Source organism: Pseudochaenichthys georgianus, chromosome 19, assembly GCF_902827115.2.
Source record: "Pseudochaenichthys georgianus chromosome 19, fPseGeo1.2, whole genome shotgun sequence".
NCBI classification, from domain to species: Eukaryota; Metazoa; Chordata; class Actinopteri; order Perciformes; family Channichthyidae; genus Pseudochaenichthys; species Pseudochaenichthys georgianus.
Window position 1 is genome coordinate 5014121 of NC_047521.1, and position 18584 is coordinate 5032704.

An 18584-nucleotide genomic window follows, 5' to 3' on the forward strand; every position below is an offset into this window, starting at 1 on the left:
GCATCATGCTCTTGAAGGCTGACATGTACAGGTTCCAATCACCACATCTCAGTGCCCGGGTGAATGCAAGGAGAATAGACACAAGGTCCATGTACTCTCTCCAGAAGGTAAAGGTTGGCTTGTCTTCATTGGCCTTGTCAAACTGTACAAGGATATCTTGAATCTCCCCAACTTTCAGCACAAGTTCCTCATAGCATGCTGAATTTAAACGTCTAGTGTTCTATATACATGTGTAATAGATGCTATAGCTATTTTACCAGTACACATTCTCACAAAAACTCATGTGCACACAGTACTCCTTAATTTGACTGTTGGTGAAGTGAAACATTGAGATGGAAAAGATGGAATGATCTGTGCTGCTAGCTAGCTAGCTAGCTAGCAGATGGGCTAGCTAGCTTGTAGATGGAAAAAGGTTTAGCATACCTGTTTTTTTGGCAACACTTGGTGGTCTAATCCGGAGGTAACTGTTATTTAGTCGACAATATCAGACTCAAACTATTTATTATCTCAAATACCACCCATTAGTTTGAACTGTATAACTCTTTTGCTTCACTGACATTGCTGCTGTGTTTTGCTGTATCAACCCACAGCACCCCATGTGGTAGGCTATGATATTGTTTTACCATTGGTTGACTTTTTTTTAATCAATAGTTAAGATCATACTTTCACAGGAGATATAATGAGGGATAATATTACAAAATTGTTAGAAATTACAGAGCAAATTGTCACTAATTTGGCAGCATTGTGAAAAAAAGATCCGATTTTACCACTTACAATGATACAATGATTAAATGACCAAAACAATCATTTTCAAAGATGTCAACATAGCTAGGCCATATGTCAAGGGGTTAAAACATGAATACTGGATAGGTTTACAGCTTCTACCCAAAAGCGATTACTTAAGTTGCAATATCAGTGTTGGCCCCCTGACCAAATTGTCAAACAGACACTGTGACATCTCATAGTATTAAAGGTGTAACCTAAACATTTATGATGGCTCTGTTCTTTTCAAGTATCCAGTAAATCCCAAAGTTTTGACTGAGTCAAACTCAGAACGTACATTTATGCTTTTCATTCTGTGGCTATCTTTAAAAAAGAAAAACACTCATTGGAGTAGAAAATAGCAAACAGGGTCACCACTATAGGAACGGGTAGTAGCCTACTCGTTATATGAATAGGAACATTTGAGTGCCCTGTGTAGCTAGCGCACATCACACAGAGGGTGATCTGCTACGCCTTTAGCTATGGGTCAGAACATGGATGGACTACATGGCAATAATTCAGAAATCATGTTATTAAAGTAGAAAACCGTCTGATTTCTCTTACCGGTTTGTCATACGTTTTTATTACAACGCCACGTATGTAAATAGTATTTTAAAATGTAAAGCATTAATGACTTTTGATATTTTAATCAGTCAATTTGAATTGATTGACAGCACTTTGAAACATCAAAAAGCCTGTTGTTAGGACAGCTTAATAATACCATGTGTGCAGTACAGAAAGCAGCACACCTGCAGATTGGAAGGGTTGATGTTACTGGTAAGGGGGAGAGGGAGAGGAAGTTATCAAGTGTGTTTGTCATGGTGTGAGTGTATGCAGGGCAAGAGATCACAAGTGAAATAGTTTGGTCAACTTCTGCCAAATTACCAGATGTATTTGACTTTGGTAGGTCACAAATGCAACTAAAATAGTATATATTTGTAATGTTTTCAGCTCGTCAAACTGCCTTCATAGGCACGTCTATACAAGTTCAAACAAGGCACGTATAGCTTTATGACAGGCATGCAGTGACATGGAGCAGTTACAGGGCCGGTATAGAAAAGTAGACTTAATAATCCGACCCCTCCACCTTCCAGGAGAAAGGTTTGTAATGGAGGGGAGTGCTGGAAGGAGAACTGTTCTGCTAATGGTTGACTGGAGCGCAGAGAGCAAAACAATGGGAGTGGGCTCTTTGTTCATATGTTTCCAAGTCTTTTGAACGGTTCTGCCTCTGGTGGACTGACGACGCTGGTGGAAGCACAGAACTGTGTGTAGAGGTGTTGTTTATTTTGCACCTAGTCAGTCAATCAATGTTCTCTGGGTCATCGGGAAAGAAACGCACTAATGCATCATGTCATCATCAAACAGACACCAAAGAGCTCTGTGGCATGGCTGCACATGTGTTTGAGAACAGAAGCTATATCTGGAATCATATTTACATGACGTGTCTCCCTCCCCTCCCCCCAGCTCACTCTCTCTCAGTTTGGATGATCAGCTAAATTGCTCTTTTTTTCTCCCCCCTCTCTTTTACAGGCTAAACCTATTTATGGTGGATGGCTGTGTTTGGCCCCTGAGGGAACTGACTTTGACAACCCTATGCAGAGATCCCGGGTAAGAGCATGCATTGCAGGCCTGTGTGTTGGCTCTCTAAATGGGTACACACACGATGTAAACACATTCAGGCTAATACCTCCCACTATGTACGGGAAGGGCTTTAGTAGGAGGACTAGTTGTGGGCTGAAGTTGTATTTAGTGCCCCTATGGCCCCTGCTGGAATAATGGAAAGTGAGGCTTAACTCTAATGCCTAATTGTTTGTTGGTCTATTAAGAAAGAGCAATGTGTCTGTGCTTCTGTTACTTATAAAACCACCTACTATGGTTTTCTCATAGCATGTTGTTCTCCTGACAGAAATGGCAACGGAGATTCTTTGTGCTGTACGAACACGGCTGTCTGCGCTTTGCCCTGGACGAGTCGGTGAGTCATGCATCTTGAAATATGTCACTTGATCTCGTCAAGAGGTCGTCAAATCTGAGCTGAAAGAGCAACATAAACATTTGACAAGGTAGTGTGACAAGTCCATTTTCTTAAAGCAAGAGGTGCTTTGGCATTAGAACACAAGTAGTTACAAGTTCTTTGGCGATAAACTCGTGTATGTTTACATCCAGTTTTTTTTTCTTTCCTGTAGTGTGCTTCATAGGTTTCTGTGCATGCACATGGTCTGCGAAGTCTACATTCCAAAGTTTCTCTCCCACACACTTCAGTGATATTATTACATCCATATGTAACACCTTCTATTGGCCACTGCTCAAACGCATTGTATGTAATGGGACCAATCACGACAGAGCCGGCAAACTAACCAATCAGAGCAGAATGGGCTCTGGTTTCAGACGGAGGGTGAAAAGAGGTTCTGCAGCACATTGAACATTAAAGCATGGAGACGTGTCACAGTGAAAGCACAGCAGCATAGTGTTAGTTCCCAGCGTTAGTTACAGCCATGCTGTTGTTTGGAGTCCTCAGGGAAACCTTCACAATAAAGAACATCACTCACACATCAACTGTGTAAAGAAGTCACCTCGTGGTGCCCACTGTGTCTGTGTCTGTGGTGGCAGCAGGGAGACCGAACCCAGACCGGGAGATCAGGCTGTTGAGTGTAAACACTGGGGGCCACACACTGCTTGGGTTGGATACTGTTCACACTAAATACATCCAGACTTTCAACATTATTTATTAAAGCGCTTTACTTCACTAGGTTGGCATTATCCGTTAACACAAACAATATGCAACTGTTGGCAGAGCCTTCCATAGAAGATGCCACCTGCTCATCAGGAGCAATACACATGTGGCTATGCCATGCTACATTCTCAACCACATATCCCTGTTCATCTAAGGAGGAGAGCTAATAATGTTAGCCATTAGAAGTTAGCTGCCAGTGAGCAGAGGTTCTAGAGAGTTGCATTATGAAGTACTCGAGCTGTATTCAGTAAAGATGAGTGTTGGGGAAAGGTAAATCATCGCGTAGGGGTGTCAAACTCAAGGTCCGGGGGCCAAATCCGGCCCGCAACCTAATTTTATGTGGCCCAATGTAGGGCCAACAATGTAATATAATACATTATTTAATATATATTATATTAAAATGTAAAACCGGCCCTTTGAGTGCCACTATAATGCTGATGTGGCCCGGGAGGAAATTGAGTTTGACACCCCTGGCGTATGGTAATGTTATCATGATATGTTTATATTTAGTCTTGTAAAATGTAGTTTTATGGGAAACACCTGAATACCTACGGTTGTTTGAAGGATATGTTTTCACAGCAGTATAAAAAATAAAGGGAATTATGACCTGTATAACTTCCCATCAAATATCAGTTATCATGTGTATATACATAGAATTTAAACTTGATTTAGTAGTTTAGATAATTGTGGAATTTCACTGGTATTGGTATCGAATACAACATGTTTGATATTGTGACCTCCCTATGTCGGAGGGATAAAGAAGTTGATTACAAAAGGCTTACATTGTGAAATATCCAAGGGTGTGTCCTGGGAAATGCATCGACTCAAACAGCTCCACGGATTGGTGGGAATTAGGCAGTCATAGCATATCATTCATGTAGTCTATAATGATGTAAATATAATATTCATAAGTAACGCTAAGTTGACCATTATAAAAGGCAGTGTCTCACGCAGTGTAGAAATATAGAGTTGTCAAGCAACCCCTGCAGCATTCAAAGTTCATTATTATAAACTTCCAATATTAATCTGGTGCATTTGACACTTCTCTACACCGGCCAAGTGTGAAGGAAGTGAGATTAAAGCTCTCAGAGAAATGTGTCAACGGTTGATTTAACGTGAATGGTTTCTCAATGTGATGTTATTGTGTCTGGAGCCCTTCATAGGAAAGAGATGGGTTGTTCAGCAGGTGTCCCCGTGAGTGAGTCACACAGCCGGGGGAAGGGAGATGAGCTAAATGTGTAACTTCTCTGTGTGTAAGCCGGCTGTTTGATGTCCATTTGGTGAATCTCTTCGTGTTGCCAGTGATGACAATGGGAGGAAACTCGGTTGCGTGCGTGTGCGTGTTTCCACTGTGTAGTGTGTTTCCAGTGACACCCAGGTTGGTGGGCTGTTGTTTTTTCCTCTCATTGTAAAAGTCATTCCAAAACCGTCTGCCTCATTGTCCGTTGGTCTTTTCATGGGCTCCCAAAAGCAGGAAAAGTGGGTCAGGGAAATGGCCGCTTTGTGCTCTGGACTCTGAGGACAGCAGCTCTCCAAAACCTCTGAGCTGATAACACAGTGTTAATATTCTCCATCTTATTAAGTTCACCGTTGTTTACCCAATGGCTTGATCCACCGGTGGAGGGCAGATATCATTTGTTTGAGGTTTATATTCATATAACCCACTCCTCACATGTGTTTTTTCATGGAGTGGAGAGATTTACAGGAACCCCACCCCCATCGCTTTGTCTTATGCCTCGTTTGATCTCATCATCTTGACTTTATTGCAGTTCATCAACAGACCTCTCAAACTAAGGAGGTTCCTGCGATACAATACAAATAGATAAATATTCTTTTGTTTTTTTAAATCTCTATTTAACAGTTGCCATGTCAAAAACGGTAAGCCAGGTTTAGGTTTACGGTCACCTTTTGAATTTGATTGTGGTCCACAATCTTTCAACATTTTCAAGATCTTATAACAATATATGTCTATATTGGAATGAAATGTTGTTGTTTTTTCCATTCACAAGGCTTATTCTTCTGATTAAAATATCTCACTTAATGTTATGTGAGGACTTTGTTTTTCAAAAATAGCTTGCATAACAAACACATGTCTTCTAAAGTAAGGTCCACAGTGAGGTTGAACCAGATGTTGTCCATGGCTTTAAAATAACATTTTGACAGTTAATTAGCCTAGCTACTGTATGTCCAGTTACTTTAAAGGGGACCTGTCTTTTATACATAAATATGTGTCCCCGGTGTGTCGGGGAACTCACGCAGCGTCAGAAAATAAAACCCTCTCTTTTCCTCCGTACCCAAATCCAGATTTGCGTCCGATATGAGGTAATATCGGAAATATAGGCTGGCTTTACACCCACAGCACTATCAGTAACGCTGCTATCAGAAACAATGTCCGACTGTTTTGGACGTAATATGGTTGGTGCATGTTTACATTAGCATCGCTAACACTCAGAGCTAACCTGTACGGCACAGAGCATGTGTGTGAAGAAGCAGGAAATAAAAAGGAACTCACCTTGTCGTATAACCGGCAAGAGAGAAAGCCTTTGAGCTCCATACTGTTTCAGAAAGAATCCTTGATAATCCATGATAATCCATGATAATCCATGATATGGCGTTTCATCACGGCAGTATTTAGTTTCGACAGTATCTGCCGGTAGAATCTCCCTCATGAGCTCAGCCCCCTCCTTTTTCTTAATCTTTTTAAAAAAAAAATTGTTTTAGCTTTATATCCCAAATCAGCACTTTTTAAACAGGAAGTGAAATAGAGGGATATGAGGCATGGCTAGAATGGGTGATCTGTTTGGTGTTTTGAGCAAAACACATATATATTATTATTTTTATATATCTGAGACCTATGCTATTGCCTAAAAATAGCATGATAGGTGCACTTTAATTCTAAATGTTGGTTGGCTGTGACCTCTCCATCTCCGCCCTGCTTCATACCAAAAGTATACGAATGAATGTTATCAGGTTCCTTTTTAGCATTTGATTTTAATCTAAAATACTTTGGCACCAAATGTTTAGAACTTGTGTTGTTGGTCAACTCCTATGGCTCTCGCATCGTAAAGAGTAAAAACCAACTCCTCATCCTCAAAAGTAATACATTTGTTGAAGGTCGGCTGCTAGGCTAATAGCTTATGTGAAAATGAACTAAATGTTTTGGGTTTCTTTATATAAAAAAAAAAGCAAAATGGGAAAGTAATCGTGTATGGCCTAACAATCACTGCTGACACCGACTAATGCTGCTAGCTTATTACGGGTACAACACGTTTTAAAAGGGCAATATGTGACCAAATATGACTTGGCTTGAAGAAGTGACTTCCTGGCAAAAATGTCATGGCAATAGTCAAAAAGCAGAATTTCCAGCCTTTTGCTACATTTTAAAAGATGTTTCCATCGTCCTTTGTTGGGCTTTGCCATGAGAGGGCTGCTTTAGGCGCTTTACCTAATTATAATGTGGCATTGCCATAAAGTTACGATACATTTTTACCTTTTATTCCCTCGAATGCGTTGTACTCCAAACATGCTGGGTCCCATGTCATCAGAGGCTTTTTTTTTTTTTTTAAATGTGTGTTCACCTTGTGTGACTTTGATCCCTAGCTTGTTTTTACAGTCAGTGTTTATTTGCCCATAAAAAGCAAAAAAGTGCAAACGGTATGTTCCTTCTGCGCTCTCATGTTCTTCATTTCTCCATTCACCCATGAAGTAGAAACTTAAAGGCTTTGGATAAGGGACCATTTTTAACTCAAGAGAAACGGTGTTTAACTTGCATGGATGCTTTTTCGCCATGGTCAATTCCTTTTGTGTCATTAGCATGAGGATGAAGATCTGTTTTTGCTTCTACTATTCAGTCGTAATGATTATCTGGCAAACATTTGAAGGCAGTTTTTCTCAACTTCCTGTCACTAAATGTATTAAAGTAAAAAAAGTGGTTGATTCTTTTGAATCATCCTGAAGGAAAAGGACCAGGGAGTGATGATATTGGCAGATATGTATAGCAAGTACACAGCAGGGTGCTATCTGAATCGGTTGCCTCTGAAACTATGTTCACCACTAGCAGAGGGAAAGAAGCTCCACCATCTAAAGCAGCATTCCTCCTCAAATGCCCTTATTTGGTGAACTGCAGTAGACTCGCAGCACCGGGACCAGAGAGAAGGAGAAAGGGAACTGTAGCCCCTAGAAAACCGCAGAGGAAACGTTAGATATGCCCCAGACCCAGACATTCCACACGCGGCCTGCAGCAGCATCAAGCACCAAACTCTGCTGGTGCCAACACGGCTCGTGCATCACACAGTTACACCATTAGAGGAAAGCACATAACCATTGCATATAAGGCCAATCAAATCAAGATGAAGACAGGAAATGGATAGATAGTTAGAAGGACTGTCATGGAGACACAGATTTGTCCTCGATGGAAATATAATGAGACCACCCTGAGAGCTTAATGGTGAAACTGGTCTGGAGAACATGCTGAAGGCGGGAGAGCACCGCTTTGCTCCAGAGCTTCTTCTATCTTATTTTAGACACATTAAAAGCATTATCACTTTATTCTCTGTTTTGAATCCATTTGTGTTGATTTCCATAATGGCAGTTTCAGAACAAGCTAGTCTGGTAGTTACTGTCTGTAAGGAGCTTTGATGGAGGTACTGGGTTGAGGTACCATTAGAAACAGCAGTCTGCACAGCCTGCTGGGGAGGACTTGTCTTTGGCTCGGCCTGTAAAAACCTCCTGGAGGATTTATTATTTATGGGGTGGCTGTGCTCCACTTCATTCTAAAGTTGCCTCTGTTTTTCATGCCATTTTCACCGTTTTCTTGAAAGTTTCCTATTGGGCACGAGCTGCAATATAAAGGAAAACTGAAGCATGTGGTAGTTGCCTTATAGACACATCCCTGTTTCAGTGTAAGCCTTTCAGTCTCCTGTGGGTTGGTTGTATTGTTTAGTTGATGTGGCCTCTCGTGACATGTCAGCCAGAGTGACGGGGATCTCAAGAGTAGCCTCTGAGAAAGTTGTTGGTTTTAATAATATCCCATTGCAAAGCTAAAAATAGTCAGCCCCCGGGAAAGCAGACACAATCGAAGGATATGGAATTGGCCCAGCAGTGCAGGCATAAAAACCCATGACAATTCTCTTGCGTTTGAATGGTCGCCTTGGCAGATAGAGCTCCTTTGTTTCGGTGCCTGTAGCAGTGGGCAGTTTCTAGGAAACATGTTGTGTTTATTCTCTCAGGACCACGATTAATGGACTCGAGAAATCTAGACTCCACCGAACAGCAACACATAAGTTAGAAAACGTGCCCTCAGTCATATATAGACTATATAGAAGAACAGTAGGATATTTCCACAGCTGAGCATCTGTTGGATCAAAGAGATGTTGAAGAGGTCTTTGGTCGATAAAACCCTTTACAGCTAAGCTCCTGGTTTAAGTGTCAGTGATAGAATGAGGAGCTACAAATCTGTGTTTCAGCTACAACTAATAACATTTTCTCAATAAGGTTTTTTTTCTATCACTTGTTAGAGTTTTCTAAAGCCCAACGTGACAACATCATCAAATGTTCATTTTTGTCTGTCCTACCGAGCAGTTCCAAATATATTATGTTTATAGGCACTTAAGCCAAGGAAAGAAGCAAATTGTCAACATTTAAATATATTTGCTTTGCATAATAATTTTAACAATGAAATATCATTTTAATATTTTCAGATAGATTTTCTGTTAATCGTATACTTTATGAATTCACTAAATGTTCCTGATCTTGAGAACCTGAAAGTTGTATTGCTCAGTTGACTTACACAAATGTGCCTTGTAGTTATGTGCATACAATAAACATATTAAGACTACATGAAACACACAGGAAAAGTACAATAACAAAAACGACATTTTTTTGTATTGTTTTTTTTTTTTAAAGTCGTACGGATGGAAATACAAAAATAATGTGCTAAAGTGATATTTGTAAATATATATAATCTCAACTTCTCGGTCATAATTCTCATTTTAGACATTTCCCTTGGATAGTGTTGTTGCCACGGTTCACCACGCTGCGGGGTTCTACACAGTTCGACACAGCTACTTGAGCTCCTCAAACATGATTCATTATAGTGGAGGACATTCTTCCGGAGCTTCTGAGTTCTAAAGTGTGACGCAGTTTGATTGCCATATTTGGCAGCCCCCGGGGGTTTACAGGCAGATCTTTATAAAGCTGGATGTGTGCTCAGTGGCCTTAAAAGGAGCTGGAAAGGGACCCAGCACCTGTTTTACATCTGTAGCAGTGAAGCCTGATAACAGAGCTGCAGGATTCAGAGCAGACGGAGAAAAGGTTAGAGAAGAAGTTTAGGGGGTTTCTTTGCTCTGGTGTTAACGAGACGATTACCAATCCGCTTCAAATTACATTGAATTTATTCCTTAATAAAGATATTGAGATTGTTCAGTGTTCGTAAGTTTTGTGTCGTACAAAGCAGACACAGCTCTTCGTTCTTCAGTGATTACGCACAAAGCAGCTTAAGTGCGGAATCACATCGCTGTCATCTCCCCCTTTCACTCAGTGTGTGTTACAAGTGAAAGGATTTGCCTAGTTACCATGGCGATATGATGATAACAACGGATAGTCCATACAGTTCAGGCGCTGAAACCTGCCTCTTGAAAAGATTGATGAGAAACAAGGGATTGGTGAAATCTGCTGAGCCAAGTCTGTGAAACACTGAGGCATGTTTTCCCCCAGATCTTCTCAGTTTCAGTTTGAAACGTGATATCAGTGTTTAGCTGGGCAGTCTCCCATCCAACATTGTGGACATAACCAACAGAGACATAGATGAGACAAACCAGTGACTCAAGCATCCTGTTTAAATGTGTCCTCTTTTTATGTTCTAGCACTTTGCGCAGCACATTCGGTTGAATTAAGTGTAAACTATGCCTTAATTGTACTATTATTTCCTCTGCTATTTTCAGTTTTCTGCTCCAACATTTCAGTTTTCATTCAATTAATTCAATAAATCACATTGTATTTATACATCCAATATCACATTTCCATATTTGTCTCAGGGGGCTTTAAAGTGTGTACAGAATATGTCACCATCTGATCTTAGACCCTCCCTGTTGATAAGGAAAAGAAGAAAACACACAATCAATGGGGGGGAAATGGAAAAAACCTAAAAGTCACAACATAGACAACCCAAATTAAACATTTTTAAAATGAACTTGTGTTTAAAAAACACATGGGCGTCACCCAAGACTACATCAACTGATACTGAGTTAGTAACGGCCCGTCCACACAGCGGCGTGCGTTGAAGCTTCCAACGCTTCTGCCCATTCACTTTGAATGGGGTGACGTCACATTTAGCCGAACTGCATTTTGGGAAGCGACGTGGAGCGTTGCTGGCGTTGCTGGCGTTGCTGGCGTTGCTCGCTTCAAAAGTTGAGCAATGTTCAACTTTTGGTGCCTCGGCAGAACCGTCAGCCAATGAAATCCCATTTATGCAAATTTGCCAGTACAAGCGCTAGCCAATCAAACCGCGTGTATGCTGGAAGAGACTACGCAGGTCATTTCCTCATATTCCAAAAAAATTGAGGGAAAATTCATTATAGCGGTAGTCAATCAATCAATCAATCAATCAATGTTTATTTATATAGCCCAATATCGCAAATGTTACATTTGTCTCAGTGGTCTTCACAGTGTGTACAAAATATCAGTATGACAATACGACACCCTCTGTCCTTAGACCCTCACATCGTACAAGGAAAAACTTCCGAAGAAAACCCACAGTTTAAAGGGAAAAATGGGAGAAACCTCAGGGAGAGCAACAGAGGAGGGATCCCTCTCCCAGGACGGACAGACGTGCAATAGATGCCGTGTGTAAATTGAAAAGATAATACATTTGCAACATAGGTAGTCCAAATGTTTGGAAATGCATGTGTGTATAATAGGAAGATGAATCCACGAGGATATCCATCCAGGACCGTTGATCCAGGACCACAGCCACGGCTCGCGATCCAGGGCTCGCAATCCAGGACACAGGACCGCAGGATCATCCATGACTCCGGATCCCGGCGTATATAGACACCAAAAAGAAAGACATTTGGGGAAGCTTGGTTAATCAGAACTAGGGGTGCAACAACTAATCGACTTAATCGATTAAAATCGATTACCAAATTAGTTGCCAACTAATTCAGTCGTCGATTCGTTGGTGACGTCATCACGTGCGTTTTACGCGCCGTTAAACTACAACGTTATCGGTACTGGGGACATTTAAAAAATATATGTCATGTATTATTGATACAAAAACATTATATCGCAGTCTTAGTGTGGCCAGCTCGTTTCTAATATGCAAAAAGACAAACAAATGCGTCTATGATGTATTTTCAGACGAGATCTCTCTCCCTGGTCTGTGTGGGAGGGGGCGGGGCAGTATACACACACACGCGGCCGCTACATGCAGCAACACACTGCGTGCGGAGATGGCGGAGAGAACGCCGCTCCGAGGTGTTGTTAAACTTTACCCGTCTCGATGCTCGTTGCCAAAAGTGCAATAAGAGTTTAGCATGTAAGGGCGGTAACACAATCAATCTATCTAAATATTTAGCAAAAGTGCTCCACATTCAGACGGAGGAATGCACCGGGTTCGACTGTCTTTCTAGCAGCTCTGTAGCCCCGTCCACGAGTAGGCTAACGTTTTCACGTCAGGTGTTATGTATGCTAGCAGCAACACACGCAGTTAACTACATTATACAAACATGGGTTAATGATTAGAGGTAACCGAGTTATTTAGTTTGTTTAAAGTTTGCAGCTATTCTGTTTACAGTTCTGTCATCACATTATTTATTATTTGCTAAAACACTTGTTTCTTTTGATGTGAAATATTGTTTATTTAATTTAAATGAAAAGCCATGTTCATTTTGTAAACAATTTGTTTTAGTTAATTTAATAATATGTATTTTTAATCAAGTATTCATCTTTATTGTCTTCAATTGTTAGTTTTCCACATACCTAAACAACCTCAAGCTAAATCTAAAAGTTGATGGCTAAATAAGAGCATTTGAGAAATTGTGCAAGGCGTAATAGTCCGAATAGTCGATTAATCGTTTCATTAATCGATAGATTAATCGACTATCAAATTAGTCATTTGTTGCAGCCCTAATCAGAACATGAGAGTACACAGGTAGAGACAGAGAAGGAAGAAGTAAGATGTCCCCCGACAACTAAGCCTATATCAGCAAAACTAGGGGCTGAATCTAATCAGCCCTAACTATAAGCTTTATCAAAAAGGAAGGTCTTAAGCGCACTCTTAAAACGAATAGGTGTCTGCCGCCCGAACACAAACTGGAAGCTGATTCCACAAATGTGGAGCTTGATAAGAAAAGGCTCTGGCTCCCATTGCACTTTTAGAGACTCTAGGAACAACCAACAACCCTGCATTCTTGGAACGCAATGCCCTAGTAGGACAGTAGGGTATAATGAGTTCTTTAAGGTAAGATGGCGCCTGCCCATTAAGGGCTTTGTAGGCGAGAAGAAGAATTTTAAATTCTATCCTGTGTTCTATAGGGAGCCAGTGTAAGGCAGCCAGAACAGGAGTAATGTGGTCCCTTTTCCTAACTCTGGTTAGTACACGAGCTGCAGCATTTTGAATCAGCTGAAGCGACTTGACTGACTTCTTGGTACTCCCTGATAATAAAGAGTTACAATAATCCAGCCTAGAAGTAACAAATGCATGGACTAGTTTCTCTGCATCGTTTTGAGGCAAGATATGCCTGATTTTTGCAATGTTACGTAGATGGAAGTAGGCGGTCCTTGAAATTGATTTTATGTGGGTGTTGAAGGATAAATCCTGATCAAATATAACACCAAGATTCCTTACAGTCTCACTGGAGGCCAAATTAATGCCATCCATAGTTAGTATATCTTTAGATAATTTGTTTCGTAGATTCTTCGTGCCAAGTACAATAACTTCAGTTTTGGTCGTGTTTAACATCAAAAAGTTTAAGGTCATCCACGTTTTTAAGTCCTTAAGGCAGTCTTGAATTTTATTTAGATGATTAATTTCATCAGGCTTGATTGATAAATATAGTTGAGTATCATCCGCATAACAATGAAAATTTACAGAATGATTCCTTATAATATTGGAAGCATATATAGTGTGAACAAAATAGGTCCGAGCACTGAGCCCTGTGGCACTCCATGGCTAACTTTGGTTTGCGTGGAAGATTCATCGTTAACACGTACAAACTGAGAGCGTTCAGATAGATAGGACCTAATCCAGCCTAAATCAGTTCCCTGTATGCCAACTAAGTGCTCTAGTCTTTGCAATAGGATATCATGGTCGATAGTATCAAATGCAGCACTAAGATCGAGCAAAACAAGAATAGAGACCCTTGTCTGAGGCTATTAGAATGTCATTTGTGACTTTAACCAGAGCTGTCTCTGTGCTATGATGTGTTCTAAAGCCAGACTGAAAATCTTCAAATAAATCATTGTTTTTTAAGTAAGCACACAGCTGTTTTGCGACCGCTTTCTCAAGAATCTTTGAGAGGAACGGAAGATTAGAAATAGGTCTATAGTTGGCTAGAACCTCTGGATCGAGGTTGTGCTTTTTAAGAAGCGGTTTTATCACTGCTACTTTGAATGATTGTGGAACATAGCCTGATAATAAAGACATATTCATAATATTTAATAAAGAAGTGCTAATTAATGGAAAAACTTCCTTCAACAGCTTAGTTGGAATTTGGTCTAACCCTAACCCTACGATAATTACTTTGTCTGTTTTTAAGAACCAAAGTTGATAAAAACTCAGAGAATTCTGATAAGAATTCTGAATAAGGACCTGGTGCACGATACACTGTAACAAATAAGATTGGCTGCAAGTTTTCCAGGTCGGATGCGTAAGACTAAAAACGAGGCTTTCAAAGGAGGTATAATTTAATTTTGGTTTAGTATTGATAAGTAAACTTGAGTCAAAGATTGCTGCAACTCCACCTCCTCGGCCCGTGCCTCGAGCAATATGAGTGTTGATATGGCTGGGTGGAGTGGCCTCATTTACGCTGACATATTCTTCATGTCTCAAGCAAGTTTCAGTGAGACGGCATATATCAATATTATAATCTGATATTACATCATTTACCAATATTGCTTTAGATGCTAGAGATCTTATGTTAAGAGACCACATTTAATCTTCCTGTTTTGTTGCACTGTAGTAGTTGTTACATTTACTTTTATTAGGTTATTATGTATGACACCTCTATTAGGTTTTACCTTAAATTGTCCTTGGGCAGACACACACACCGCTAATATTGGGTATTTTATTGGGTTCAGGATTCCTATGGATGACTGCCTAGGAGAGAGCGCAGAGAAGCGTGTAAGACTGCGACTCCGCCTCCTGGTCTCAACTCCAGTTTGTCATGGATTAAGTCCACAAAGCCCTGAGATGTTTGCCGAAATGAGATCTGCACCTTCCAAGTAGGATGAATGCCGTCTCTCTTAATCAGACCAGGTTTTCCCCAGAAGGCTGTCCAATTATTTACGAAGCCCACATTGTTTGCTGGTAGTGAATCAGCCGGTGCTGTATGATCAGTCTCTGTTCATCTACCGGGATACAAACAGGAGGAGCGAGGCATGGAGGGAGGTGGCAGAGACAGTGGGTGGAACTGGTAGGTTTTCGCCTGTTTGGGGATTTTATATCCAGTTTACTTCGTTTTAACATTGCTATTGCTTTGTATGTCGGGGGCGGGAGATTCATGTGATTGGTTGTTCAGACACGCCCACCTCCAAGCGTCAACGCACGCCGCTGTGTGGACGGGCCGTAACTTGCATTTATGGAACATGATACAGGTGGAGAAAAAGGAGAAGTAGGAAAAGAGAGTTGAAAGATAAAGGTGAAAGTTCCACAAAGTCTAAGCCTAAAGGATGCATAACTAGGGGCTGGTTCAAGGCAAGTCTGAGCCAGCCCTAACTTTAAGCTTTATCCAAAAGGCAATCCACGTGTCACATAATGTATTAGCTAATACACTGGCTAATGGAACATGTTGTGTCTCTTCCAGCCCAGCACTCTGCCTCAGGGCACAGTGAACATGAACATCTGTGTGGATGTGGTTGCGCCGAGCCAAAGACAGGTCAGAAGAACTCGCTGTGCATCATGACTCCGGACCAGGAGTACTTCATCAGAGGAGAGAATAAAGAGATCATCAACGGGTACGTTTTCTTGATTATCTGCTTATGCGTTTGATTGGATAAGGTGAGCGCACACACAAATATCAAAACCACCTTACTCCTTCTCCAGGTGGAGTGAGACAGCTGGTGGTCTACCCCCAGAACCAACAAACAGAACCAGAAGAAGAAAACGCAAGGTGGAGCCGACGACCTCTTCAGGTATACTCATTATCTCTCAAAGGGTTCTTCTCACTTTTCTTGTTCTGCGTTTCTGACTATTTCATGTGTTCATTCTGCAGGAGCCAGGTCCAGCTAAGGTAGCAGTGACCGGCTCTGGCATCCCAGAGGCAGAGAAGGTTCCAGACTCGAGCTCCATCATCTGGCAGGAGGAGCTGAACCAGAGAGAGGCAGAGGGGGCTTCAGTCTGGGCCCCCGCTGAGCTGCCTCCAGGTTCTCCTCAGACCCAAACAGGTGAGGAGGAATAAGACATTTGAATAAAACAGAACTCGGTATAAAGTGGTGATGTGTTTATTTAGGCACACCCGGAAGTTAGCTTTGGCAAGGGTTCCCTCGACTAAAAGCAGCGGGATTTTAACATTGCATTTTGGAATATTGCAGAAAAAAGATCGGTGGCACATGGTTATGACACTTGAAACGTAAATGAAGTAAATAGTGAATGTAATGCTATAAACAATGACATCATGGTTGCATGACTTCAGTCGACGCTGCTAAGCTAAAGGCGGCTAATCTTCGGTGCAGTGACTATTAGTAGTCCCAGTTAGACATGTGTTGGCAACTGCTGTTTTTGAGACACAAAGAAGCTTAAGACAATTACAAGTGAGATATTCACTGACTTTTTTTATGTTGTAGAATAAAAGTAAAGTCTTTAAGTTCCGGCCTTAATCAAGGCATCGAACCAAAAAACTCAATCAAAAATCTATTGACGTTCAGAAGAGGGAACCCAGAAAGCAAAACTGCTAACTTATTTCCTGGTTTGTGACTCATTCCTGCGCCACTCTTTTAGTGTTTATATACACATGAAATTAATACAAAAGTTAAACAAAGGTTTTGGAGGTATTACATGTAAAGAAAAATACAATGAATACATAACAAAGGAAAGCTAAGGTCATGGCGTGTCCTGTGCCTCTTGTTTAGGAGGCTCTGACGTTAGCTCGGTGAATGGTGACGAGGTGGACCGGGGCAGCCTGGCGCTGCATGGCTCTGCCCCCCAGCCCCCCAGGGACCTGCTCTCCCCGACGGGCTCCTGCTCCAGCCTGGGGGGGGCATCCCGCGCTGCCTCTCCCCCGCCCCCCAGCGACCCCTTCCCCTCCGGCAGCTCCCTGCTCTCTAACGGGCTTCCCACATCAGCGGCTCCGTCAGCTCTCGGGACTCTGCGCCAGCGGCAGCACCGTGACCAGCAACGAAAGCCACCCGGCGCACCAGAGGGGGGGCCACGCCTTCAGCCACCATGACACGCCGCGCGCGTCGGAGGCTGGAGGCCGAAGCCAGGAAGGCTGAGAAGAGGAGCCGCTACAGGAGCCCCGAGAGGCAGGAGAGGGACGCCGTCCTCAGCCCCGAGAGGAGGTCAGTGCCCAGAACTGTACCAAGAATGTCCCTTTTATAGTCTCATCTTCTTCATTTTGAATAGACTTGCCCTTACAGGAGGTAATAAAGGTTTGCAATAAGGGAGGACTATGAATTGAAACCCTCTCCTTCTTATTTCCTCTTTTTTTGTAACAGAGGTGTACATGGATATAGTGAGGGACAATCCAGCAGGTTTTATTACAGACAAACAAACCAAAAATTACAATATTTAATTAAAAAAAACATTCAGACCACAGCTTGGTAAATCTATGTACCATGAGCTATATTTACTCTCTTGCCTCTCTGTACATCAGTGGTTCCCAGCCTGTTGACTAAATCACTGTAGGTAAGCTTTAGAGACAGACATGTTGCAACAAGCAAGGCAGAAGCTATTCATTTAGACTAAAACTACTGGCATTGTTTGATAATTTGTTTAAAGTATTTTACATTTTGTAGTTTGTAACCTGAAAATGAACCTTATTAGATATATAGCGACTGGATAGGTGCTAGCTTATGGTTCTGGAGTACATTTTGTACATTTATTTGTTGTACTGGGCAGAAACATCTTATTTTTGTATCTTATCTTTTAAGTGTTATCTGACCTCCATAAAAGATGAAATGCAAATGTCCTCAATGCAACACCATGCTTTCAGATAACCCTAATGACCCTAGAGGACAACTAAGTCAAACCGCAGTGTCCTTTTAAAAAGTTTCATTTAGGATTTAGTTTTGTCCTTTAGCTTCCGGCTCACCAAAAGTGCAGTCATTAACCGGAAAGACTTGAGATAAAACTCTGGTTTATATAAGTTGTAAGTGCTTGTTTAAAAAAAGTTTGTGTAAAAGTGTCCTCCCCCTCCATGCCTGACGGTGAGGCTTGAACAAGAAGGACACACTTTAGAGGAAGAGCTTCACTGAGCCTGATAACCCCTAGCTGTCCTTGGTGATCGGTGAAGTATTCAATCAGCCTTATTCAACCCGATCAACCAGGTCAGTCCACTGCTTTCTTGGAACCTCACCACCATACCCAAACACTGTGGGCTCAAATACTTAGCTTATCCTTTTAAAGGCACTTACACAGAACCACAACCAGTTTAGTGACGCACAAACTACCAAAGTGCTTGATGTGCACACAAACACATCAGGTTCAAATGAAAGGAAGGAGGAAAGTTGTACATGCTGAGATTTCTTATGCCATCTGAGTATCCCCTTTTGTCTGTTTTTGTTACCTAATAATCCCTCCTTACTAACTAGGGGGGAGATGTATAAACACACAGTCCGTGTACTTTGTGTTCAGTGTTCTGCCTTTCTGAACTGATGCTGTTCATAAAGGGCTCACAGGGCTTACACAAACTTTACAGACAAATCAACCGGGTGAGAG

General features: G+C 41.6%; 1 pseudogene; it reads left to right on the top strand.

Moving 5' to 3' along the window:
- The window catches only part of LOC117465153 (myosin phosphatase Rho-interacting protein-like), a 36361-nt pseudogene that overhangs the window by 13514 nt on the left and 4263 nt on the right, over window positions 1–18584 (top strand).